The sequence below is a fragment of the Balaenoptera borealis genome (assembly GCF_965194805.1).
Source record: "Balaenoptera borealis genome assembly, chromosome: 1".
NCBI classification, from domain to species: domain Eukaryota; kingdom Metazoa; phylum Chordata; class Mammalia; order Artiodactyla; family Balaenopteridae; genus Balaenoptera; species Balaenoptera borealis.
This window is the reverse complement of record NC_138860.1, coordinates 5,555,092-5,582,826: the sequence shown is the minus strand read 5'-3', so window position 1 is coordinate 5,582,826 and position 27,735 is coordinate 5,555,092. Positions and strand designations below refer to the sequence as shown.

Here is a 27,735-nt window from a genome sequence, read left to right as displayed (position 1 = left end):
GCCCATTTACTTTTATTTGTTCCGTTCGAATTTCTTTTGAATCCATGTGCTACCTGGAGGCCAGTACAACAATAACTAACATTTATTAAGCACGTTTTATTTGCCTTGCACTTTACCTACAATATTTTACACAAGTCTTCAGAGAACTTAGTAAGTGCTTGTGGAGCTGAGAAGCAGTGAAAGCTTTAGACCCACTGTCAGGATTGCCTGGTTCAAGTTTCAGACCTATTTCTAAGTGGCAGAAACCTTCAGCAGATTATTTTCCCAGTCACCAGTTTTCACAACTGTGAATGAGAATGATAAAAGCTGTTTTACAAGATGGAAAGGATTAAAGGGCTTTACATGTGCACCTCAGTCCGTTTAATGGATGTTTATTAACAAAACAATGTGTGCCAAACAGCAGGCAAGGCCCTGGGGATGCAAAGGATAGAAGCTATGGTTTCTGCCATTTAGGTCTTGAGTCTAAAAGAGGAGAGAGAAATACACACAAATACCATAGAAAAAATGGCAGGAACTATGAAGGCAGAGAGAAGCCTGGCAGGAGGGTGACTAAATCATAGCCACACGCAGACCACAGTTGGTGCTCAATAAATGCTGATTTTTTATTTAATTATTTTAAAATTTAAAAACAATGAACAGAAATGTCCATAAACTGTCACTGATGGGTAGATGACCTACACTAGTGGATGGCAGGTTACTCATTAATCTAATGGTACTAGGGCTTTAAGGTGCAGTGGGCAAGAGCCCCAAGGCTGCGTCAGGCTCTGGCCCGTCCTAGCTTAACCTGATGACCCTGGCAGTATTCCTGACTCTCCCTCTACCTGGCCCTTCTGCTTACTAGCTATGTAATCTTTTGCAAATTACTTAAATGCTGTCCTATTATGGGAATAACAGTCAGTTCTACATCATAAAATTACTGTGAAGCTAATCTAATTAGCTAATGAGCTAATCTATATAAAGTGCTTAGAAAACTAGCAAACAGTTTGGACTCAAAGTTATCTATTGTTGCTCATGTTATTTTTAGTATGATGCCAGTGATAGCGCTTGATGTATTTCTTTGTAAAATAGGGAGAAGAATGAGATTTATCTCTTAACTGTGTTATGAGGGTTAAATTTTAAAAATGCCTGATTTAACAAATTCTCAATAAATGTTAACTATTGTGATGATAGAGATTTTTAAGAGAAATAATTCCTTATATATGTTTAACATTTCACAATATACCAAATGCTTTTTATAAATATATAAAATATAAAAATTAAAAATGTAAATATATAAATCCAAAAACATATGAATATATAAATGTATAAAAAATATATGTATGTATATGTGTGTGTGTGCAGCGTGCAAGTGTATATCCACTGATGCTCAAAGAGAGAAATAGGACAGATTTTTCTGTTCCCAGTATTACTCACATTTTGTAGTCCACTATTAGGGTAGTTTGGACTTCTGTGAAGATCTTTGAACGTCCTGTTGTGTCTTTCTGACACACACACAAGATTTCCTAGTTGGTACCTAGGCTGGCATAGGTTTTCTGTTTAGTGGATTTTTCCTTCTGCTACTTCTATTGCTTCCCTACCTCCAAAAGAATAGCACTGGAGTCAAGTATTTAGAGAAATTTACTTCTTGACTGTAGTGGTTCAAAGTGAGGGTTCAGGAAGCTTAGAACACAGAACACGATAGTATAAGCACACTTGCGTTAATATAGGCTCTTGAATGTAGTATACAGCACTTCTAGCAAGTGGACATCCGCTGGTCTAACAACATATTTTAAAAAGGAAACTGAAAAAAACCCACACTTGCCCACTGGCTGATAAAATTAAAATAGGTTCAATGAGTGATTTTCGGTGCATAGCTTTCTTCTTTTAACTTTTTCATTTGGGATGAGCAGCGTCAGTGAGATGGTATGGTGTTTATATGTATGTGATTGATAACAGTTCCCTGTCCACAGAGGTTACCCTGCAGTGTGGGATTACAAGAAGTCACCACACTGTTGAAAACAAAATAATTAAAATTTCTAGGTCAAACTTCAAGGAAGGTCCTTCTCTTGAGACTCTCCTTGTTGCCTCAAGGAATGACAGAAGCCCAGCTGGTTTGGCAATTTTCAGAATAGAAAAATATAAAAGAAAATCTGAGCATTTGGGGACAAAGAAGAAAACATTCTCTTCCCCTTGCCTTCCCCATTATCAGACCTTAGTAGGAGGTTGTGGTACCTAAATCCTTCTTCCTTTACTAAGTTGGAAACTGGGGGCCTCTCCTCCTGGAAGTTGTTGGACCCCTGGATGTGCAGGCTGCTGCTTTGGTGCAAGACTACAGGCTACAGGGAAAAGCAATTCCCAAGGTGACGTGAAGGGAAATCTCAGAGTAACAGCCATGTAATTAACATGTTGAGCAGGTAGTCTAAAAGGGAATGGATTTATAAATTTTTAAAATGTGTTTTTACCGTATTGAGAGTAACTTTAGAGTTTTGTCACAAACCTCCTAGATCAATGAGAGCTAGTTATACAGAAAACTCAGTAAATAAAAATGAAAGAATATACTAATGGATATATAATTAGAGTGTTCTATGTGAACCATAGAATTACTAGAGTATTCACCTGAGAACCATGTTCATATAATTATACTAATTATGTAATGACTTTTATTTTAACAAAAAATCAGTACATAAGGCAACGTTGTATAAGGCAACGTGGGGTGGTAGGAAACACTATGTGCTTCTGTTTGCATTATATCTATTGATGCCCCTTTGGTCAAAGCAAGTCACACAGCCAAACCCAACATCCAAGTAATGGGGAAGTGTATTCTACCACGGAGGTGAGGAAAGGAACGAATACTTTGCTGAACAATAATCTCATCCACAGCGCCTGCCTTCCATCAAGCCTAGAAATAAATTTCAGAAGATTAAAGATCTAAACCTGAAAAGCTAAGATACAAAATAATTTTTTCACCTTAATATTTTTATTTTGACATAATTTCATATTTCTAAGGTAGTAGCAAGAATAGTAAAAACTATAAAATATTTGAATGACATATAAGAGAACTTTTTTTATAATCTTGGAAAGAAAAAGATTTTCTTAAGCAAGACAAAAACCTCTGAATGAAACGGGTTACATACTCATTTGGTTTCTATGGTGTTTTGTGGTGTGTTTTATTTAGTAGCAAGTAATGAACAGTTAGTATGTAGTTATCCTTCCATCCTACAGTTTATTTTCATATTTTTATTTTCTAGTTTCAGGGATGTTAAAAAATTTTTTTTCATTTTATCCAATGTGGAGCAGCATGCCTAAGTTATATAATTTACGGGAAATCGAGGGCATGATAATTTAGCTGTCATTTACAGAAAAGAAAGCAGAAAGTATGAGAAAACCCTTATCTTTTACTCAGACATACACAGAACACAGCTACAGAAATGATTTTTAACTTAAGAAAATTTCATTGGGAAAGAACCTTCTATCTCTGGCAGAATGAACAACAAAATCTCTTTATTTAAAGTTTCCAGTAATTAAAGCAACTTTTAAATAACCCCAAGTATTTAAAGATTTATTCTTTTTCTAAACAACTATTTGTACTTATTTTTATATGATATCATAATCTGTCACTGAAACTGGTGTGAGAGATTAAAGATACTTTGGTAATCCAGTTAAAGTGTTGAAAACCAAAGGTTGACATCTTACTTACAGCTAACTGTACATCCTAAACAATACAACTAAGGCTTCCTACTTAAGGAGAACCAAAAACTACCTCAATAATATTTGTTTCATAACTGTTTGAAAAGAAGGAAATTTACTCCTTGTCTGAAATTTGTTCCTTGTCTGAAATTAGTCAAGGCACGCCACTGGGTATCATTTGAGTCATTTCATAGATGTTTACTAAGTTGAATAGCCAATACTGTAATCAAATGCTGGATAGTGTAGGGATTTTAAGACAAATCTGCATTTGAACCCTTGCCTCTGTAAATGCCTCTGTAAATTACCATTCATAAAACCACATTAGGGCAGGAAAAACAGAGTATGGCTACAAAATAGGGGCCATTATCCATTCAAATAAAAGAGAGTGCTTTTATACTGTTTCTCCAGAAATTACACATAACAACATTTAATATTATCCTTGTATTTTTCACTTTCTTTAATATATCAAGTACCTGAGTGCTTTTCCACAATATTTTGTCTGGTTCCATTTCAAGAAGGTAATAGATTCATTAAATAGCGCAGCTAAAATTAGTGAAAGAAAGGAAAATGTAATTTGTAATTTGAAGAAACATTATACATATATATACCAATGTAAAATCAGGATCCAATATGTTTATAAATTCAGATCAAATTTCAAAAACTATTAAAAATCTCAGAAAAGAGGCTCTTCGTAAAACAGATGATTTATGTCTATAAGAACAACTATTTTTTGTGATTTTATCTTGTAATATGAAGCCAAATAAATTGTTTACTGACAAAATATTGACATAAATTGATGCAAATTCTGGAAGGCTTCTCCTGAAGGAATTATTATATTATGCTATCCATACAGTAGTCTTCTGAATAATCATAATTTCAGAATAATAAGCAATGTAAGTGTTCCAGGGTTAGAGCAGAAATAACTCTGGGGAGGTAGCTGTAATATATTATTTAACTCCAATAACAGGCCTAGACTTGTCTTCCCTCATCAAACATATTTAAGCCCCTTTATATGCCAGGTTCTTCGACAGGTAGAGCAACCACACAAAAGACTAAGGCACTTTCTCTACTCTGTTGGGGCACATATCCTAGTAGAGAAAGTAGGGTAAGGGGAGGAAAGAAGCTATACTATTAATTGAATTTCTAGAACGTGTCACGTTTTACGCTGAGTGTTTACCAATTTTTCATTTAATTTAGAGGACAACTCTGCAAGGTTTTTATTACTCTCACTTGATATATGAAGAGGTTAAAATAAAAGGGGATTAAGCAACTTGCCTATAGGTATACAACTAGTAATAGAAAGCGAGCCTGATATTGAGGAAAGAGGATGGAATTTGGAGTCAGAAAGGCCAGGGTAATAATTGAAAAGATTCATGATGGTGTTAAATTTAGAGGTTTTCCGTAACAATTACCTAAGAAAGTAATGATACACCACCTGTAGTTATCACGATAAATATAGATACCACAATAAATGGCAGTTGGAAAAACCACAGTGCTTAGTACATTCCTAACTCAGAGTAAATAAACAAACAAACAAAAAAACTTTCTGGCAAGTGTATTAATTTTTTCGGCTATTCTTCTACCTACTACGGAAATAGTGAAAGAATGAATGAATGAATTCAAATCACATTAGATTCCTGGAAAACTAATGTTTTATTTCTTTCTGTCCAGCTTTATTAAGATATAATCGATATATAATGCTGTGTAAATTTAAGGTGTCCAATGTGTTGATTTGACACGCAAATGTATTGCAAAATGATTACAACCATAGTGTTAGCTAACACCTTCATCACATCAAATAATTACCATTTATTTTTGTGGTAAGGACATTTAAGCTCTACACTCTTGGCAACATTCAGGTATATAATATAGTAGTATTAACTATAATCACCATGCAGTACATTAGAACCCCAGACCTTATTCACCTTACAGCTGGAAATTTGTACTCTTTGACCAACATCTCCTGTTCTCCCTCACCCCCCAGTCCCTGGTAACAATTCTTGTCTCTGTTTCTACACATTTGACTTTTCTAGATTACACATATAAGTGACATCATACAATATTTGTCTTTCTCTGACTTATTTCACGTGGCATATGCCCTCAAGTTCCATTCATAGAGTCACACATCGCAAGATTTCCTTCTTTCTTATGGCTGAAATTTAATATTCCATTGTATATATTTACCACATTTTCTATATTCATTCATCCATTAACAAACTCTTAGATTGTTTCCATATCTTGGCTATTGTGAATAATGCTGCAATGAACATGGAAGTGCAGATATCTCTTAGAGATACTATTTTCATTTCCCTTAGAAATATACCCAGAAGTGGGATTGCTGGATTGTATGATAGCTCTATTTTTAAATTTTTGAGGAACCTCTGTACTGTTTTCCATAGAGGCTGAACCAGTTTACATTCCCAGCAACAGTGCACAAGGATTCCCTTTTCTCCACATTCCCCTCCCCTGCCAAACTTGCTCTCTTTCATCTTTTACATGATAGCCATTCTGCCTGGTGTGGGGTAATCTTATTGTGGTTTTGATTCTTCTGATTAGTGTTGTTCAGTACCTTTTAATGTACTTGCTGACCATTTGTATGTCTTATTTGGAAAGATGTCTGTTCAGTTCCTCTGCCCATTTGTAAATCAAATTGTTTGTTTGCTTGTTTTCATTATTGAGTTGTACGAGTTCTTTTTTTTTTTTAATAGGCAGGGCTTTAAAATTTTTATTTATTTATTTATTTATTTTTGGCTGTGTTGGGTCTTCCTTGCTGTGCATGGGCTTTCTCTAGTTGCAGCAAGCGGGGGCTACTCTTCCTTGCAGTGCACGTGCTTCTCATTGTGGTGGCTTCTCTTGTTGCAGAACACGGGCTCTAGGCTCATGGGCTTCAGTAGTTGCAGCACATGGGCTCAGTAGTTGTGGCTCACGAGCTCTAGAGCACAGGCTCAGTAGTTGTGGTGCACGGGCTTAGTTGCTCTGTGGCATGTGGAATCTTCCTGGACTAGGACTCGACCTGTGTCCCCTGCATTGGCTGGCAGATTCTTAACTACTGCACCACCAGGGAAGCCCACCAGTTCTTTATATAAAATATATTTTGGATATTAACCCTCTATCAGATATCTGATTTGCAAATATTTTCTGCCATTCTGTAGGTTCCTTTTTCATTTTGCTAATGGTTTCCTTTGCTATGAAGAAGGATTTTAGTGTGATGTAGTCCCACTTGTTTAATTTTGTTTTGTTGCTTTTGGTGTCAAATCCAAGAAATCATTGCCAAGACCACTGTCAAGGAGCTTACCCTCTATGGAGTTTTATGGTTTCAGGTCTTACATTTAAGACTTTAATCCATTTTGTGTTAATTTTTGTACATGGTATAAGATAGTGGTCCAATTCATTGTTTTGTACATGACTACCCAGTTTTCCCACCACAATGTATTAAAGAGACTGTCCTCTATTCATTGTATATTCTTGGCCCCTTTGTCATAAATTAATTGACCATACATGCATGTGTTTGCATGTGTCTGTTCTGTTACATTCATTTATGTATCTGTTTTTATGCTAATTTCATACTGCTTTGATTACTATAGCTTTGGAATATAGTTTGAAATCAAGAAGTGAAATGCCTCCTGCTTTGTTCTTTTCTCTTAAGATTGCTTTGACTATTCAGGGTCTTTCATGGTTCCATACAAATTTTAGGATTGTTTTTTCCTATTCCGGTGAAAAATGCCCTTGGAAATTTGATGGAGATTGCATTGAATCTATAGATCACTTTGGGTAGTATGGACATTTAAACAATATTAATTTTTCTAATCATAAACACAGAATATCTTTCCATTTATTTCTGTCTTCTTCAATTTATTTTATCAATAATCTTTTTGTTACCGCTATACAGATCTACTTGGTTAAATTTACTCCTAAGTGTTCTATCCTTTTTGATGCAATTGTAAATGAGATTGTTTTCTTATTTTATCTTTTTGATACTTCATTGTTAATATATAGAAATGCAAGATTTTTGTATATTGATTTTGTATCCTGAAACTTTACTGCATTTTTTTATTAGCTCTAAAACTTTTTTTTGGTGGAGTTTTGTGGGTTTCCTATATATAATATCATGTCATCTGCAAATAAAGATAATTTTAATTCTTCTTTTTAATTTTGGATGCCATTCTTTCTTTCTTTCTTTTTTTCCTAATTGCTGTGGCTAAGACTTCAGTACCACGTTGAATTAAAGTGGTTAAAATGGGCATCCTTGTCTTGTTCCTAATCTTAAAGACAAAGATTTCAGCTTTTCACCACTGAGTATGATGTTAGCTATGGGCTTTTCACATATAGCCTGTATCATGTTGAAGTATCTTCCCTGTAAACACAACTTGTTGAGAGTTAATATCATGAATGGATATTGAATTTCATTAAATGCTTTTTCTGCATCTATTGAGATGATCATATGGTTTTTTATCCTTCATTTTGTTAATCACATTTATTGGTTGGCAGCTGTTGAACCATCCTTGCATCCCTACATAAATCTGCTTGATCATGGTGTGTGATCATTTAATGTACTGTTGAATTTGGTTTGTTAATATTTTTTGAGGATTTTTGCATCTACGTTCATCAGGGTTATTGGCCTATAGTTTTCTTTTCTTGTAGTATCTTTGTATGGCTTTAGTGTCAGGGTAATCCTGGCCTTGTGAAATAAGTTTGGAAGTGTTTCCTCCACTTCTAGTTTTTGGAAGCATTTGAGAAGGGTTGGTATTATTCAATATTTAAATGTTTGATAGAATTCACCAGTGAAGCCATCCGGTCCTGTACTTTTCTTTATTGGGAGGTTTTTGATTATTGAATTAATTACCTTACTAGTAATTGATCTGCTCAGATTTTCTGTTTCTTCATAATTCATTCTTGGTAGGTTGTATGTTTCTAGAAATTCATTCATTTCTTCTCAGTAGTTCAATTTGTTGGTATGTAATTGTTCATAGTAGTCTCTTATGACCTTTTGTATTTGTGTGGTATCAGTTGTAATATATTTTCTTTCATATATATTTTTATTTCTTTGAGTCCTTTTTCTTTTTTTTCCTGGTTAGTCTAGCTAAAAGTTTCTCTATTTTGTTTATCATTTTGAAAAAAATAGCTTCTAGTTTCACTGGTCTTTTCTATCGTCTTTTTATTCTCTATTTCATTTATTTCCATTCTGATCTTTTAAACTTCCATCCTTCCACTAACTTTGGGCTTACTTTGTTCTCCTTTTTCTAGTTCCTTGAGATGTAAAGTTAGGTTGTTTATTTGAGATCTTCTTTTTTCTTAATGTAGATGTTTATCACTATAAACTTCTGCCTTAGAACTGCTATTGCTGCATCCCATAAATTTTAGTATGTTCTGTTTCCATTTTAATTTGTCTCAAGATATTTTTTGATTTCTTTTTTGATTTCTTCTTTGACTCATTGGTTGTTCAAGAGCTTGTTGTTTAACCTACATGCACAATATTTATGGATTTTTTTAGTTTTTGGCTTATAATTCATTTCTAGTTTTGTATCATTGTGGTCAGAAAAGATGCTGGATATGATTTCAGTCGTCTTAAATTAAGACTTGTTTTGTGGTCTAACATACGATCTATCCTGGAGAACGCCCCATGTGCACTTGAGAAGAATGTGAATTCTACTGCTGTTGGATGGAATGTTCTGTAAATGGCTGGTTTGTTTGGTCTAAAGTATAGGTCAAGTCCAACATTTCCTTCTTGATTTTGGCTGGATAATCTATCCATTGATGAAAGTAGGGTATTGAAGTCCTCTAGTATTATTTTATTGCTGTTTATTTCTCCTTTCATTTCCGTTCATATTTCCTTTATGAATTTAGGTGTTCCTTGTAGAATGCATAAATATTTACAAATGTTATATCCTCTTGATGAATTGTCCCCTTTATCATTATATAATAACCTTCTTTGACTCTTGTTTATAGTCTTTGGCTCGAAGTCTATTTCTCTGATATGAGTATAGCTGCCCTTGCTTTCTCTTGGCTTCCATTTACATGGAATATTTTTCTTCCATCCCTTCACTTTCAGTGTGTGTGTCCTTAAAGCTGAAGTGAGTCTCTTATAGGTAGCATATAGTTGGGTCTTGTTTTTGTTTGTTTGTTTGTTTTTAATCCATTCAGCCTCTCTGTCTTTTGATTGGAGAATTTAGTACACTTATATTTAATGAGTAATGATTGATAGGTATGGACTAATTATTGCCATTTTGTTAATTGTTTTTTGGTTGTTTTAGATTACTTTGTCCCTTTCTTTCTCTCTTGTTCTCATCCTTCGTGATTTGACCTGCATCTATATCCACAGGGCATGGGGAGTTCTCCTTTGACCATTAAAAGTTGCTTGTTTGTTTGATCCAATCTGTGGAACTCATTAATGCAAGCCCCACTGGCTATCAGAGCCAGGCAATCCAGAGCCCCATCCCTTGGGCAGTGGCCACAAAAGTTGGAGTGCCAGATATTTTTATAAGCTCCCCCCAGAGAGATACTGACAACTTGGAGCAGGCTAGAGGGAGAGGGGAGGGAAGATGTCCATAGGCTTGCTTCCTTGGTTTCCAGGGAGGAGCTCAGTCATCCCATAGACGCTTGCTAAATTAGAAGCCTGACTTGCAGGCAGCAGCTTTTAGTGTATAAAAATAGATGCTTCCCAGGGAAAGAAAGGGAGGTGGGTATTTTTTTGTCTGTTCCCTTCGTACTGAATCCTGGGGGGATATCCATGGTGAGTTTTTTGGAGCTTACTAAGAACTGTTTCTTTGTTCCCTATAGTCTTGTGAGTCTCATGAATGCAAGTCCCATTGGTTTTCAGAGCTAGGTGTCTGGAGGCGGCCCATCCCTCAGATGGGAGTCTTAAATGTTGGGTGCTAGATGTAGGATCCAAACACTTTGCTCCTCAGAAAGAAGCCGAGAGTTTAGAGTTCCCTCCTGATTGTTTGGTGCTGTGCTGGCAGTGAGGTTTATGGTGAGAGTGTGTCTCAGTCTTTCCTATCTGTTTTAATGTGGATATTTTCTCATTCACCCAATGTGTAGGAATCACTCAACTATTTTCTGGATTTCTCTCAGAGGGGATTGCTCCATGTGTATCTATACATTCAGTATGTCCATGGGAGAAGGGGGAGTTCAGGAGCCTCCTATGTCATCATCTTGGACCAGAACTCTTATCTGTCAAATTGAATGTAGGAACACGAAAATTTCTGAGTACTATATTTACATATTCTGAACATGTATTATTATTTTCATATATCAAATATTATATAAAATTAAATACTAAATTTTATATTAATTTTATCTTAAATACTGTAAAATGTTTGTTTAAAAAGTAAAAAAATCAATATTGTATGAAAAAGGCCTTGAAGCAGAGATCTAATTTGACTCTAAAACACTAAGCAGTTTTAAGAAAATGCTCATTAATATTAATACCACTTCTTTTATAAACTCTAGAAGCCATTTGTCAACTATGGCTTAAACTGAGAAAATTAAATTATTTAGAGAAGAAAATAATGTATTTCAACTTAATATTGACTATCAAACAGAAATATAGTAAATTAATAGCATTTCTTCAAATGACTCATGTCTTCCTTGGTCTATTTTTAGATGTATTAAATTTTTCATTTTTTTTTAATGAGTTAAATGCACTTTCAGTGAAGTACACAGATATTAACTGTATCATTAGATAAATTTTTATAAATATATACCTTCGTATAAGCAACACCACAATAGAGATAATAAATCTTCTATCACTCCAAAAATATACCACATACCACGTTCCAGTCATTTCCTACATCCCATAGGTAATCATTGTTATGATTAGTTTTGTCTGCTTGTAAATTTTTAGGACAAATAACACTGCAGGGTGAACAGGAAAATAATGTGTTAATTATAGTATGAAAATAACTTTTACCTCATGAATTCCATATAAAAGTTTTCACTACCCCAGATGTCCATGTACCACACTTTGAGAATTGCTGCTCTTACCGTAACAGTATGTATCCTTAACTTACCATTGTCAACTTAGAGTTAATATTTTTCCACTTCACATAAAGTGAGATAACCTTACAACAGTAAAAAAACTCTTTACCGTCTCTGTCCTTTGTGCTATTCTTGACATATATTTTACCTTTATGTATGAATAAACCCCATAATGCAATGATTATTTTTGGTTCAAACCGTAAGTTTTCTTTCAAGAAATTAGGAAAAAAGCATCTGAAGCCTTTTGTATATGCTGAAATGTGTACTAATTCCAGTGCTCTTCATTCCTTCCTATAGATACCAGTTTCTTCTGATGTCATGTCCCTTCAGCCTGAAGAATCAGATATACTTGTGACTTTCAGCTTTTGTTATCTGAATATACTTTTATTTAACCTGAAAATTTTAAAGGATGTTTTCACCAGTATACAACTCTAGCTTGACAGTTGTTTTTCTTTAAACACTTCAAAGATTCCATTCCATTGTTTACTTTTGACCTCCATATTTTTCTAATGAGAGACTAGTCGTCAATCCCTTCGTCTGTAGGCAGTGTGTTTCTGGTTCTTTTCCTATACTCAATCCTTAGGCATCTTATAGATTTTTCACTTTATATTTGTTCTAAGTAGTTTTATTATAATGTGCGTAGGTATGATTTTCCTTGTATTAATCTTGATTAGGGTTTGCTAAGATTCTTGGATTCTTGGCTTTCTTTTTTTTTGTTTGTTTAACATCTTTATCGAAGTATAATTGCTTTACAACGTTGTGTTAGTTTCTGCTATATAACAAAGTGAATCAGCTATATGCATACATATATCCCCATATCCCCTCCCTCTTGCGTCTCCCTCCCACCCTCCTTATCCCACACCTCTAGGTGGTCACAAAGCACCCAGCTGATCTCCCTGTGCTATGCAGCTGCTTCCCACTAACTATCTATTTTACATTTGGTAGTGTATATCCGTCAGTGTTACTCTCTCACTTCGTCCCACCTTACCCTTCCCCCTCCCAGTGTCCTCAAATCCATTCTCTACATCTGTGTCTTTATTCCTGTCCTGCCCCTAGGTTCATCAGAACCATTTTTTCTTTTTTAGATTCCATATATATGTGTTAGCATATGGTGTTTGTTTTTCTCTTTCTGACTTACTTCACTCTGTATGACAGACTCTAGGTCCATCCACCTCACTACAAATAACTCAATTTCATTTCTTTTTATGTCTGAGTAATATTCCATTGTATAAATGTGCCACATCTTCTTTATCCATTCATCTGTCGTTGGACACTTAGGTTGCTTCCATGTCCTGGCTATTGTAAATAGTGCTGCCATGAATAATTGTGGTACATATCTCTTTTTGAATTATGGTTTTCTCAGGGTATATGCCCAGTAGTGGGATTGCTGGGTCATATGGTAGTTCTATTTTTAGTTTTTTAAGGAACCTCCATAATGTTCTCCATAGTGGCTGTATCAATTTACATTCCCACCAACAGTGCACTAACCTTACACCTAAAGCAATTAGAGAAAGAAGAACAAAAAACCCCAAAAGTTAGCAGAAGGAAAGAAATCATCAAGATCAGATCAGAAATAAATGAAAAAGAAATGAAGGAAACAATAGCAAAGATAAATAAAACTAAAAACTTGTTCTTTGATAAGATAAACAAAGTTGATAAACCATTAGCCAGATTCATCAAGAAAAAGAAGGGAGAAGACTCAAATCAACAGAATTAGAAATGAAAAAGGAGAAATAACAACTAACACTGCAGAAATACAAAGGATCATAAGAGATTACTGTAAGCAACTCTACGCCAATAAAATGGACAACCTGGAAGAAATGGGCAAATTCTTAGAAAAGCACAATCTTCTGAGACTGAATCAGGAAGAAATAGAAAATATGAACAGACCAATCACAAGCACTGAAATTGAAACTGTGATTAAAAATCTTCCAACAAACAAAAGCCCAGGACCAGATGGCTTCACAGGCGAATTCTATCAAACATTTAGAGAAGAGCTAACACCTATCCTTCTCAAATTCTTCCAAAATATAGCAGAGGGAGGAACACTCCGAAACTCATTCTATGAAGCCACCACTACCCTGATACCAAAACCAGGCAAAGGTGTCACAAAAAAAGGATTCTTGGCCTTCTAAATTGCTGTTTTCCACCAATTTGGGGGAAATTTTGGTCATTATTAAGTCAAATACTTTTTCCCTCTGCCTCTGGAACTGCAGTTACACATATGAGAGCCTGTCTGGAATCATCCCACGGTTCACTGCAGCTCTGTTCATTTTAAAAAATACTTTTTTTCTCTCCATTTTTCAGATTGTATAATTTCTGTTAATTGTCTTCAGATTCAGGGATCCTTCCTTCTCTGGCTCCAGTATGCTGGCAAGTCCATCAAGAATATTCTTCATTTCAGATATTTGACTTTTCACTTCTAGCACTTCCACTTGGCTCTTTTTATAGTTTTCATATCTTTGCTGAGATTTCTCATTTGTTTACTCATGTTCGTCCTTTTCTCTTTTTTTTGATAAAATGTATTTTTAATGGATTTTGTTTCAGTTTACGTATTTCTGTATACTTTTTTGTGTATTCATTAACTTGTTTTTTTTTTTAGAAATTCACTTTTATTTATTTATTTATTTATTTATTTATTTTTGACTGTGTTGAGTCTTCGTTTCTGTGCGAGGGCTTTCTCTAGTTGCGGCAAGTGGGGACCACTCTTCATCGCGGTGCGCGGACCTCTCACCATCGCGGCCTCTCTTGTTGCGGAGCACAGGCTCCAGATGCGCAGGCTCAGTAATTGTGGCTCACAGGCCCAGTTGCTCCGTGGCATGTGGGATCTTCCCAGACCAGGGCTCGAACCCGTGTCCCCTGCATTGGCAGGCAGATTCTCAACCACTGCGCCACCAGGGAAGCCCCATTAACTTGTTTTTTAAATACACTTTAATTGTGAGGTAATTGTAGTCTCACATGAAATTGTAAGAAATGATACAGGGAGATCCCTTGTACCCCTTACTCAGTTTCCCCAGTGATAACATCTTACAGACTGTAGTACAATATCACAATAAAGATACTGACATTGATACAATCCACTGATCTTATTCCTTTTTCCTCCATTTTACTTGTACTTACTTGGATGTGAAATGTGTGTGTGTTTAGTTCTATCATATGCAACTTTATCATATGTGTAGTTTTTTGTGCCCACCACTACAGTTCAGATATAGAACAGTTCCATCACCACACATATCCCTCCTGCTGCTCTTTTACATCCATACCCACCTCCCTTCCACAACCTTCTTCCCCCGCCATCCCCAACTCCTGTCAACCACTGATCTGTTCTCCGGTTATAAAATATTTTGAGAATGTCACATAAATGGAATCCTATAATATGTAATCTTTGGGAATTGGATTTTATAAGTCAACATTATTCACTTGAGATTCATCCAGGTTGTTGCATGTGTCAATAGTTTGTTCCTTTTTATTCCTGAGTAGTGTTACATGATATGGATGTACCACAGTTTGTCTAGGCATTCACTCATTGAAGGACATTTGTTTTATTTCCAGCCTGGGGCTATTATGAATAGAGATGATATGAACGATTGTGTACAACTTCCCATGTGGATGTGAATTTTTATTTTTCTGGGATAAATGAACAAGAGTGCAGTTGCTGGGTGTATGATACTTGCATGCTTAGTTTTTATAAAAAACTGCCTAACTGTTTTCCAGAGAGGCTGTACCATTTTACATTCCTACCAGCAATGTATATATAAGTGATTCAGGTTCTCCACACTTTCACCAGCATTTGCTGTTGTCACTATTTTAATTTTAGCTATTCTGATAGGCATGTAGTGATAACTCACTGAGATTTTAATTTTCATTTTTATAATGATGAAAGATGTTGAAGGTACTTGCATGATCTTATTTGCTATCTATATATCCTTTCTTTAAGTCTTTAAAAATATTAAGTTATTGTCTACTAATTTCAACAATTATGTCATCTCAATATCTATTTCTGTTGACTAGTTTTTCATTGGTTATAAGTCACACTTTTCTACTTCTCACACGTCTACTAATTTTTTATTATATGCTGGGTCAGATGATAATTCTAGGGGTTCCTGATTATGTGAGCTTCCTTTAAAGGATCTGGAATTTTGTTCTGTCAGGCAGTTAAAGTTTTTTCCTTATAAATCTTGGTTTTATTTTTTCTTTGAGTTGTTCTATTTTGGCTTTGAACTTATAGCACCTTCTTTTTTCAATGGTGTGGTCTTTACTCCCAAACCAAGGCTTTTCTGGCTTCTCAATGCTTGAGATGTCCAGTGAAGTCTCTCCACACTGGCTGGGCTAGAACTCCAACTGTCTATTTTTTTGGTATTTTAATTTATCTCAGTCTCTCAGCAGATGATATCTGGTAAGCTTCCCAACAATCCATGATGAATAATGAATCTTTTGGGCCCTCATAAGAGTGTCTCTTTGTTCTCTGGTGCTCTGACCAGCAAACTGTAATTGCTTCTGCAGCCCTATGACTTGGTCTTATCCTCCTGAGCTCAGAAACACTGCTGATTCTCTGACTGTACTCCTCTCAGCATTAAAGTCATTCCACGCCCAGAAAGCCCTAGGTATCTTTATTTGATTTCTAACACAAATCATAGTTCTGCACTATGTTCAATGCCTGAAAATAGTTACCTCATATATTCTTACTTTTCTTTAGTTGTTTACATTGGCAGGACAAGTGTGCCAAGACTGTGCCAGCTATTCTGTCTTGGGCAGAAGTGAACACTGAGAAAAGGCAGTTGTCCTTTAAAATTGTTAGAGCTCCCACTCAGTGGGAGCTTAATAATCAGAAAAAACGAGTTGATTTAATTATGTGTTCAGGTGTAAGAAGAATGTGATTCAAGACTAGATAAGAAAGATAAATGCACTGTCTGTGATCACAGTGAGTATGGTCTTTCCAGCTGGTTTGAGTAATCACAGAAAAGCATTTTGTACCTAATTGGCTCAATCAAAATAACCAAACTAGTCACAGATACAAAGTGGTATTAAGTATTTCCTGTGTGTCTGTGTGTCATGCACTGTTTGACACATTAGAGAAGTTCATTTTCTAAGTCTGTGAGTCTGTTTCCATTTTGTAAGCAAGTTCATTCATATTATTTTTTTTTTTAGATTTTGCATATAACATATAAGCAATATCACATGATATTTGTCTTTCTCTGTCTGACTTACTTCACTTAGTATGATAATCTCCAGGTCCATCCATGTTGCTGCAAATGGCATTATTTCATTCTTTTTAATGGCTGAGTAATATTCCATTGTTTATATGTACCACATCTTCTTTATCCATTCATCTGTCGATGGACGTTTAGGTTAATTCCATGTCTTTGGCTATTGTAAACAGTGCTGCTATGAACATTAGGGTGCATGTATCCTTTTGAACCATGTTTTTCTCCAGATATATCACCCAGGAGTGGGATTGCTGGACATATGAAAGTTCTATTTTTATTTTTCTAAGGAACCTCCATACTGTTCTCCACAGTGGCTGCACCAATTTACATTCCCACCAACAGTGTAGGAGGGTTCCCTTTTCTCAACACCTTATTCAGCATTTATTGTTTATAGATTTTTTTTGGTGATGGCCATTCTGACCAGTGTGAGGTGATATCTCATTGTAGTTTTGATTTGCATTGCTCTAATAATTAATGATGTTGAGCACCTTTTCATGTTCATCTCGGCCATCTGTATGTCTTCTTGGGAGAAATGTCTGCTTAGATCTTCTGCCCATTTGTTGATTGGGTTATTTGCTTTCTTGATATTGAGCTGCATGAGCTGTTGGTAAATTTTGGAGACTGATCCCTTGTGGGTCGCATCGTTTGCAAATATTTTCTCCAATTCTGTGGGTTGTCTTTATGTTTTCTTTATGGTTTCCTTGGCTGTTGCAAAAGTTTTTGAGTTTAATTAGGTTTGATTTGTTTATTTTTGTTTTTATTTCCATTACTCTAGGAAACAGCTCAAAAAAGATCTTGCTGTGACTTATGTCAGAGAGTGTTCTGCCTATGTTTTCTTCTATGAGTTTTATAGTATCCAGTCTTACATTTAGGTCTTTAATCCATTTTGATCTTTTTTTTATGTGTGTGTATATGGTGTTAAAGAATGTTCTAATTTCATTTTTTTTACATGTAGCTGTCCAGCTTTCCCAGCACCATTTATTGAGGAGACTGTCTTTCCTCCACTGTATAGTCTTGCGTCTTGTCATAGGTTACTTGACTGTAGGTGTGTGGGTTTATTTCTGAGCTTTCTATGCTGTTCCATTGATCTATATTTCTGTCTTTGGGCCAGTACCATACTGTTTTGATGACTGTAGCTTTGTCGTATAGTCTGAAGTCAGGGAGCCTGATTCCTCCAGCTCAGTTTTTCTTTCTCAAGATTGCTTTGGCTATTTGGGATCTTTTGTGTTTCCATACAAATTTTAAGATTTTTTTGTTCTACTTCTGTGAAAAATGCCATTGGTAATTTGATAGGGATTGCACTGAATCTGTAGATTGCCTTGGGTAGTGTAGTCATTTTGACAGTATTGATTCTTCCAATCCACGAACATGGTATATCTTTTCATCTGTCTGTGTCGTCTTTGATTTCTTTCATCAGTATCATAGTTTTCAGAGTACAGGTCTTTTGTCTCCCTAGGTAGGTTTATTCCTAGGTAATTTATTCTTTTTGATGTGATGGTAGATGGGTTTGTTTCTTTAATTTCTCTTTCTTATATTTCATTGTTAGTGTATAGAAGTGCAACTGATCTGTGTATTAATTTTGTAACCTGCAACTTTACTGAATTCATTGATGAGCTCTAGTAGTTTTCTGGTAGCATCTTTAGGATTTTCTATGTATAGTATCATGTCATCTGCAAACAGTGACTATTTTACTTCTTTTCCAATTTGGATTCCTTTTATTTCTTTTTCTTCTCTCGTTGCTGTGGCTAGGACTTCCAAAACTATGTTGTATAAAAGTGGCGAGAGTGGACATCCTTGTCTTGTTCCTGATCTGAGAGGAAATGCTTTCAGCTTTTCACCATTGAGTGTGATGTTATCTGTAGATTAGTCATATATGGCCTTTATTATGTTGAGGTAGGTTCCCTCTATGCTCAAGTTCTGGAGAGTTTTTTTTTTTTTTTTATAATAAATGGGTGTTGAGTTTTGTCAAAAGCTTTTTCTGCATCTATTGAAATGATCATATGTTTTTTATTATTCAGTTTATTGATGTGGTGTATCACACTGAATGATTTGCAGATATTGAAAAATGCTTGCATCTCTGGGATAAATCCCACTTGATCATGGTGCATGATCCTTTTAATGTATTGTTGGATTCAGATTGCTAGTATTTTGTTGAGGATTTTTGCATCCATGTTCATCAGTGATATTGGCCTGTAATTTTCTTTTATTGTGATATCTTTGTCTGAGTTTGGTATCAGGGTGATGGTGGCCTCATAGAATGAGTTTGGGAATATTCCTTCCTCTGCAATTTTTTGGAATAGTTTCAGAAGGATAGGTGTTAATTCTTCTCTAAATGATTGATAGAATTCACCTCTGAAGCCATCTGGTCCTAGATTTTTGTTTGTTGAGAATTTTTTAATCACAGTTTCAATTTCAGTACTTGTGATTGGTCTGTTTATATTTCCTATTTCTTCCTGGTTCAGTCTTGGGAGATTGTACCTTTCTAAGAATTTGTCCATTTCTTCTAGGTTGTCCATTTCATTGGCATATAGTTGCTTGTAGTAATCTCTTATGATCCTTTGTATTTCTGTGGTGTCAGCTGTAACTTCTTTTTCATTTGTAATTTTATTGATCTGAGTCCTCTCCCTTTTTTTTCTTGATGAGTCTAGCTAAAGGTTTATCAATTTTGTTTATCCTTTCAAAGAACCAGCTTTTAGTTTCATTGATGTTTGTATTGTTTTCTTCGTTTCTATTTCATTTATTTCTGCTCTGATCTTTAAGATTTTTCTCCTTCTACTAACTTTGGGTTTTGTTTGTTCTTCTTTCTTTAGTTGCTTTAGGTGTAAGGTTTGGTTGTTTATTTGTGATTTTTCTTGTTTCCTGATGTAAGATTGTATTGCTATAAAATTCTCTCTTAGAACTGCTTTTGCTAAGCCCCATAAGTTCTGGATCATTGTGCTTTCATTTTCATTTATCTCTAGGTATTTTTGGATTCCCTCTTTGATTTCTTCAGTGATCCATTGGTTATTTAGTAGAATATTGTTTAGCCTCCATGTGTTTGTGTTTTTTACAGTTTTTTTCTTGTAGTTAATTTCTAATCTCACAGCGTTGTGGTCAGAAAAGATGCTTGATATGATTTCAATTTTCTTAAATCTACTGAGGCTCACTTTGTGGCCCAGGATGTGATCTATCCTGGAGAATGTTCCATGTGCACTTGAGAAGAATGTGTATTCTGCTGCTTTTGGATGGAATGCTCTATAAATATCAATTAAGTCTATCTGGCCTAATGTGTCATTTAAAGCCTGTGTTTTCTTATTGATTTTCAGTCTGGATGATCTGTCCATTGATGAAAGCAGGGTGTAATGTGCCCCACTATTATTGTGTTACTGTTGATTTCTCCTTTTATGGCTGTTAGTATTTGCCTTATATATTGCGGTGCTCATATGTTGGGTGCATATATATTTACAATTGTTATATCTTCTTGGATTGTTCCCTTGATCATTATATAGTGTCCTTCCTTGTCTCTTGCAAAACTCTTTATTTTAAAGTCTATTTTGTCGGGTATGAGTATTGCTACCCTAGCTTTCTTTTGATTTCCATTTGGATGGAATACCTTTCTCCATCCCCTCACTTTCAGTCTGTACATGTCCATAGATCTGAAGTGGGTCTCTTGTATACAACATATATATGGGTCTTGTATCCATTCAGCCAGTCTATGTCTTTTGTTTGGAGCATTTAATCCATTTACATTTAAGGTAATTATCGATATGTATGCTCCTATTGACATTTTCTTAATTGTTTTGGATTTGTTTTCGTAGGTCTTTGTTCTTCCCTTTCTGTTATGTTCTCTTGTGAATTGATGACTAACTTTAGTGTTGTGCTTGGATTCCTTTTGTGTGTGTGTGTATCTACTGTAGATTTTCAGTTTGTGGTTACCATGAGGTTTTGATATAGCAATCTATAGATAAACAGGATTGTTTTAAGTTGCTGGTCTTTTAATTTCAAATGCATTTCCAATAGACTGCTTTCATGCTCTCCTCTTCTCACAATTGCTGGTTTTGATATCATATTTATGTGCAGATGATTTCTACCTTTACTTTATGTTTGCCTTTACCAGTAAGCTATTCCACTCATAGTTTCCTTGTTTCTAGTAGTGGCCTTTTCTTTTCGACTTGGAGAAGTTCCTTTAGCATTTGTTGCAAAGGTGGTCTGGTGATGCTGCATTCTCTTAGCTTTTGCTTCTCTGTAAAGCTTTTGATTTCTCTGTCAAATCTGAATGAGAGCCTTGCTGGGTAGAGTATTCTTGGCTGTAAGTTCTTCCTTTTCTTCTCTTTAAATATATCGTGCCACTCCCTCTGGCCTGCAGAGTTTTTGCTGAGAAATCAGCTGATTACCTCATGGGAGTTCCCTTGTACATTTTTTGTTGCTTTTCCCTTGTTGCATTTAATAATTTTTCTTTGTTTTTAACTTTTGTCAATTTGATTACTATGTGTCTCGGTGTGTTCCTCCTTGGGTTTATCCTGCCTGGGACTCTCTGTGCTCCCTGGACTTGGTTGACCATTTCGTTTTCCATGTTAGGGAAGTTTTCAGCTATTATCTCTTCAAATATTTTCTCAGTTTCTTTCTCTCTCTCTTCTCCCTCTGAGACCCCTATAATGTGAATGTTGGTGTATTTAATGTTGTCCCAGAGGTCTCTTAGACTGCCTTCATTTCTTTTCATTCTTTTATCTTTATTCTGTTCTGCAGCATTGAGTTCCACCATTTTGTCTTCCAGCTTACTTGTCCATTATTCTTCCTCAGTTACTCTGCTACTGATTCCTTCTAGTGTATTTTTCATTTCAGTTATTGTATTGTTCATCTCTGTTCTTCAATTCTTCTAGGTCTTTGTTAACTATTTCTCATATCTTCTCCATATGTTCCTCCATTCTTTTTCTGAGATCTTGGATCATTTTCACTATTATTACTCTGAATTCTTTTCCCAGTAGATTGTCTATCTCCAGTTCTCTTAGTTGTTCTTCTGGGGTTTTATCTTGTTCCTTCATCTGGAACATATTCCTCTGCCGTCTCATTTTCTCTTACTTTCTGTGATTGTGGTTTCTGTTCTGCAGGCTGCAGGATTTTATTTCTTCTTGCTTTGGCTGTCTGCCTTCTGGTGGATGAGGCTGCCTAAGAGGCTTATGCAGGCTTCCCAGTGCAAGGGACTGCTTCCTGCCCACTGGTGGGTGGAGCTGGGTCTTGTTCCTCTGGTGAGCAGGGCTGTGCTCAAGAAGACTTTAAGCAGCCTGTCTGCTGATGGGCAGGTGGGTGTTTCGCCCTGTTGGTTGTTTGGCCTGAGGCAACCCAGCACTGGAGCCTACAGACTGTAGGGTGGGGCTAATGGCAGCCTCTGGGAGGGCTCATGTCAGTGAGTACTCCCAGAACTGTTGCTGCTAGTGTCTTTGTCCCTGCAGTGAGCCATAGCCACTCCCCACCTCCACAGGAGACCCTCCAATAATATCAGGTAGATGTGGCCCAGACTCTTATGATGTCATTACTTTTTTCCCTGGATCCTGGTGTACATGAGACCTTGTGTGCACCCTCCACGAGTGGAGTTTCTATTTCCCCCAGTCCTGTGGAATTCCTGCGATCAAACCCCGCTGGCCTTCAGAGCCAGATTCTCTGGGGGCTCCTCCTCCCATTGCCAGACCCGCAGGCTGGGAAGCCTGACATGGGCCTCAGGACTTTCACTCCTACGGGAGAACTTCTGTGGTATAATTATTTTCCAGTTTGTGGGTCGCCCATCTGGCAGGTATGGGGTTTGATTTTATTGTAACTGTGCCCCTCCTACCATCTCACCGTGGCTTCTTCTTTGTCTTTATCTTTTTTTGGTAGGTTCCAGCATTTTTTGGTCAATGGCTGTTCAGCAGTTAGTTGTGATTTTGGTGTTTTTGTAAGAAGGTGTGAGCTCACGTCCTTCTACTCCACCATCTTCCTGGCAAGTCCCTCCAACCCTCGATATTTCTAAGATCTTCATGGGGGTGACAGAGGTTCTAAACATTTTTGCCATCATCATCCTTGTGTCAAAAAAATCTGATTTCGAGTTATTTCAAAGTCAGTTTTATGTATGTGTCTGCTAGCATTCTAAAACTAAAAACCATAAAATCCAACTAACTAATTTGTTATTTATTAACAGACAAGGCAATTCAACATGAAAAGATAAAGTCTGAGGTATGATAAAGAAAGTAAAGAAATAATTCTGTTTGGTTTAATTTATGTAAGCCATTTTTACACGAAAACAGTGCCAAAATTTAATATCATATGAGAATTTTAAAAATCATTACAACCTTGTGGGGAAGGAGATGAATTAGATTATGGTTATCAAAACATGACTTTTTCAGTATGACACCATATTAGGACTTAATATCTTATAAGAAACTATTATAAGAAAATTACCTTTTATTGATTTATTTTATTTTTAATTTAAAAAAATTTTTGGTTGTGCCATGTGGCTTGCAGGATCTTAGTTCCCTGACCAGGGATTGAACCCGGGCCATGGCAGTGAAAATGCCAAGTCCTAACCACTGGACCTCCAGGGAACTCCCAGAAAATTACGTTTTATATTTAATTTGATTTAAACTAGGAGAGACAACACCAGGCAAAGGCATATATTCTACTGGGAAATTCTCTAAAATGTCCAATGGTGGCTTTAAAAATATGAGAATAGCAATATTTTACATCTAATTTTTTATTACTCACTTTGAGTCTGAACAGATGGTAATGAAGAGATTTGGTCACCAGTTTAAAAGCTTGTCTGTTTGTCTAATTATATTTCTTTTCTCTACAAAGTAAAACTGAAATACCTTGGATCTCTTTATTGCTTGTAATGTGCCCTCATTCCTCTCTCTCTCTCTCTCTGTGTCTTCTTTTCTTTCCCATTAAATTTGTTTACCCTTTTTTTTCTCCTTTGTTTCCAGCAATAGGAGCATTTAGAAGCAAAACTATCTTGGAGAGGGGTGGGGGGTGACGGCAAATGGATCAAAAACTAGCTTCTGGTCATTTGGTGGTTACTATAGCAATAATCATGTTGGGAGATTTTCAGCCACAAGTAGTTTCTATAACAACATGATAGGGTGCTTTAGAAATAGACCTGAGGTAAATAGATTCTTTAAGGGTCTCTTAACCCCTTTTATACCACAGGATTAGCATCTTCTTGGAGGATAAAATATTGGTCGGCTTATTTGATGGAAGCCTTTAAAATATTGCTTTTATGTTGTAAAGATTAAACATTTTATTTTTCTATAGAGACCTGGCTTTAGCTGATAGGATCTTAGGCTCCTTCATTTCAGAAAATAATTGATAGCATCCTTATTCTGTTTCTGCATTGTGAAATTGAAGTAGTCTTTAAAGCTGCTTCTTTCATTGTATTGCCCCAAAATGTGGAAAGCGGTAAATACTCCTCACTATAGCATCTATCAATTCTCTCATACATCAGATGTGCTTCAAATTAGGCATGGTTTCTATTTGACTTATAATTTACTAGGTATTATAAAAGGAAGTTTATTGGAATTGTTTTGAATTTATTGTTTTAGCGTGGTAAAAAATGACACAGAAGAAAATGAAGGCTCCCGTTTCATACATAAGTATCATTCAAGAGCCCCTTCTAAGTGAAAGATTAATGGGAGTGTACACCAGGTATATGATGAAGGAATAGTTGGTGGTGGGCTGGGGACAGTTTTTCACGAGAAAAACACACGGAAAGCTTAAATTTAGTGACACAGTCAGTTACATTTCGGGAGATAGGGATTAAACTTGCTTGGTTCAGTTCCATTATGAATTACTGATTATCGACTATGCTGGATATGGGAGGTATATACAATGATGACTAATACATGGGATATACTTTGAAAACAATTATCATATCAAGTAAAAACATTTTCTATTATTAAGCAAAATATCAGTTTACTTAAGTTTATTGATTCAAAATTAATGAATTATTTGCTCGAGTTCATCCTTCTTCTTTCCCCATCTACCCCCTCCCTCCATAATATTTTAAGTGCAAAGGCACAGCCGTGCCTTCCTAAAAGAGATGATTATGGGCATATTTCAGCCCAGGTGATTTCATCCAAGGTACAGTGTCTCATGTCTGCACATGTAGCTCAATTCTATGCATTTTCTACAATAGAACTATCCTTATACTTTTATTATTTTCTATTCAGTTAAGCTGCCAATTCCCAATATGAGACACTGTCTTTCAACTCTCAGGAGGATGTCAACAATCACGCGTCTCCCTCTGAGTTTTCTCTCGTTCCCCTGGTGTTCTGTGCTCGGTAATGAAGGCTCAGCCTTCATTCCGTGTGCGCTTGCCACAGCCTTCTGGGGTAGCGTTTGCCAAATGGGCCCCTGGGAGATGGAGACCCATCCTCCATGTGTGTCACGGGGTGTGCAGCGGAGCTGAGGCGTGCCTGTGCACCCCAGGGCCTGCTCAGAAGGCAGGGCACACGGGCAGGGGGCCATCCACACTCCAGAATCTTCCCCAGACCAAAGGCGCAAGGGCATTGTACTTGCTGCACTCAGTGTCACGGGGCTTTTAGCTGAATAAAAAGAAAATGAAATGTATTCACGATGGTTTCCAGGTTATCTAGTAACCACAGTAACCTGGGCTTTCCCCAAGTCTGGCTCACAACCTACAGTGACCAGACCAGCAAATCATTCTCTTTCTGTTCCAGTGCGGTGAGCCTTAAAGTGAGCAGAACAAATTTCCCCCGGGGGAAAACCAATCAATCAGCAAAGCAAACAGTCAGCGTGGACTTACTGCACTGTTCAGGAGCTAGTGTTCCGAGTGTGGTGGGAACTGAATACACAGAGCATATGTACAGACTGAAGAATCGAATGTTCTAGTTCCTGAACTTAAAGTGTTCGTTTGCTAATTATGAAGACAAGTCTCCATACGTGAAACAGAACAATTCAGGAAATTCATAAATAAGTGTGATGTTGTCTTAACAATGATAAGTTCTGTGTCTGCTCGGGCCAGGAGATCAACAAGAATGCAAAGATCTGGGAACGACTCATGGGAACGTAGGCTTCTAAGGATGTGCACGATTTGAATGTACATCATAATTAATAGGCTCTTAGAAAGTACTTTACACCTCTTTATTCATGCCTACTGCTATAATCATGTCATAAAAGAAGATAATTTAAATACTAGAGGACTAATGGCTTACTCATAATTATAACCAAAAGTAATTTTTCTAGACATTAGTTCCCTGTACAAAATTATGAGAAAACTGTTGAGATCTGCATTGTCCCACATAGTAGCCACTAGTCACGTGTGGCTCTGAGCACTTAAACTGTGGCTAGCTAGGGCTGAGGTGCACTGTCAGTGTAAAATGCACATAGGATTTCAAAGACTTAGTATGAAAAAAGATGTAAATATCTCATTAATTTTTAACCCTAATTACATATTGGAATGATACTGTTTTAGTTATATTTGGTTAAATAAAATATATTATTTTTTTACATTTAATTAATTAATTAATTTATTTATTTATTTATTTTTGACTGTGTTGGGTCTTCGTTGCTGCTCAGAGCGGGGGCTACACTTTGTTGCGGTGCTAGGGCTTCTTCTTGTGGTGGCTTCTCTTGTTGCGGAGCATGGGCTCTAGGCGTGCGGGCTTCAGTAGCTGTGGCACGTGGGCTCAGTAGTTGTGGCGCACGGGCTTAGTTGCTCCGTGGCATGTGGGATCTTCCCAAATCAGGGATCAAACCCTTGTCCCCAGCATTGGCAGGTGGATTCTTAACCACTGCGCCACCAGGGAAGTCCCTAAAATACATATTATTAAAGTTAATTTACCTGCTTACTTTTACTTCTTAATTTAATTATAATTTTTTTAGCGTCTTTATTGGAGTGTAATTGCTTTACAGTGTTGTGTCAGTTACTGCTGTATAACAAAGTAAATCAGCTATATGCATACGTATATCCCCATATCCCCTCCCTCTTGCCTCCCTCCCACCCTCCTTATCTTACCCCTCTAGGTGGTCGCAAAGCACCGAGCTGATCTCCCTGTGCCATGCAGCTGCTTCCCACTAGCTATTTTACATTTAGTAGTGTATATATGTCAATGCTACTCTCTCACTTCGTCCCAGCTTACCCTTCCCCCTCCCCATGTCCTTAATTCCATTCTCTACGTCTGTGTCTTTAAATTATACTTTTCACTTGAAGACTTAACATTACATATGTGGCTCACATTGTACCTCTGTTGGACAAGGTAGAGATGCTTGCTATTTAAATTGCAGCCTCTGGACCCTCAACATCAGCACCCCTGGGGGATTATTAGAAATGCTGACTTTCAGGCCTCACCCTGAAAGAACTGGTGAGTCAGAATATCGGCAGTGTTCATGAGATCCTCGTGGTTCATATGAATGAAAAACTGTGAGAAGTGCTTATCTAGATACTTCTTAGGTGCTTCCTTTTAATGATTCTATATTCATTTTTTGGATTTTTTCAAATAAATGTTTTAAAGTCTTCTTGGCATCCTAATCTACCACATATTAGCTGCATAACTTTGGGGAATTTATTTAACATCCCTGAATCTCAGTTCCTTGCTTATAAACTGGCTATAATACCTCCAACCTCATATTTTTTCTATAAGAATTAAATGTGACATTTATCCCCAGAAACCAATAAATTGGAGGCATTTTTGTAATATCAATAATAAAATTAAACATTAGATTATTCTAATTTTTTCATTCTTATATCGTCCATACTATTTTGGTGTACAGTGGAACAAGCTAAAATTTGAAGGGCTGTTTTCACTTACTTTACCAATTTTCTTTATTTTTTTTCTTTAACCTTAGTTATGTATAGTATAATTACTTAAAAATCTGATAAAAATCTAATGGAAGATATTTAAACTTTCAGGTGCCTTTT

The 27,735-nt window shown here is 36.2% G+C and overlaps 1 protein-coding gene and 1 long non-coding RNA gene across 7 annotated transcripts in view; both read left to right on the top strand.

The window, feature by feature from the left end:
* Positions 1-27,735, top strand: part of CRB1 (crumbs cell polarity complex component 1) — a 273,482-nt gene that overhangs the window by 99,123 nt on the left and 146,624 nt on the right. The gene's annotated exons all lie outside the window — the stretch shown is intronic.
* LOC309630633 overlaps positions 1,434-27,735 on the top strand; it is a 33,576-nt gene continuing 7,274 nt past the window's right edge. The window contains exon 1 of the long non-coding RNA XR_014245851.1: positions 1,434-27,726. This is a non-coding gene — a long non-coding RNA (uncharacterized lncRNA). The remainder of the gene's footprint in view (positions 27,727-27,735) is intronic.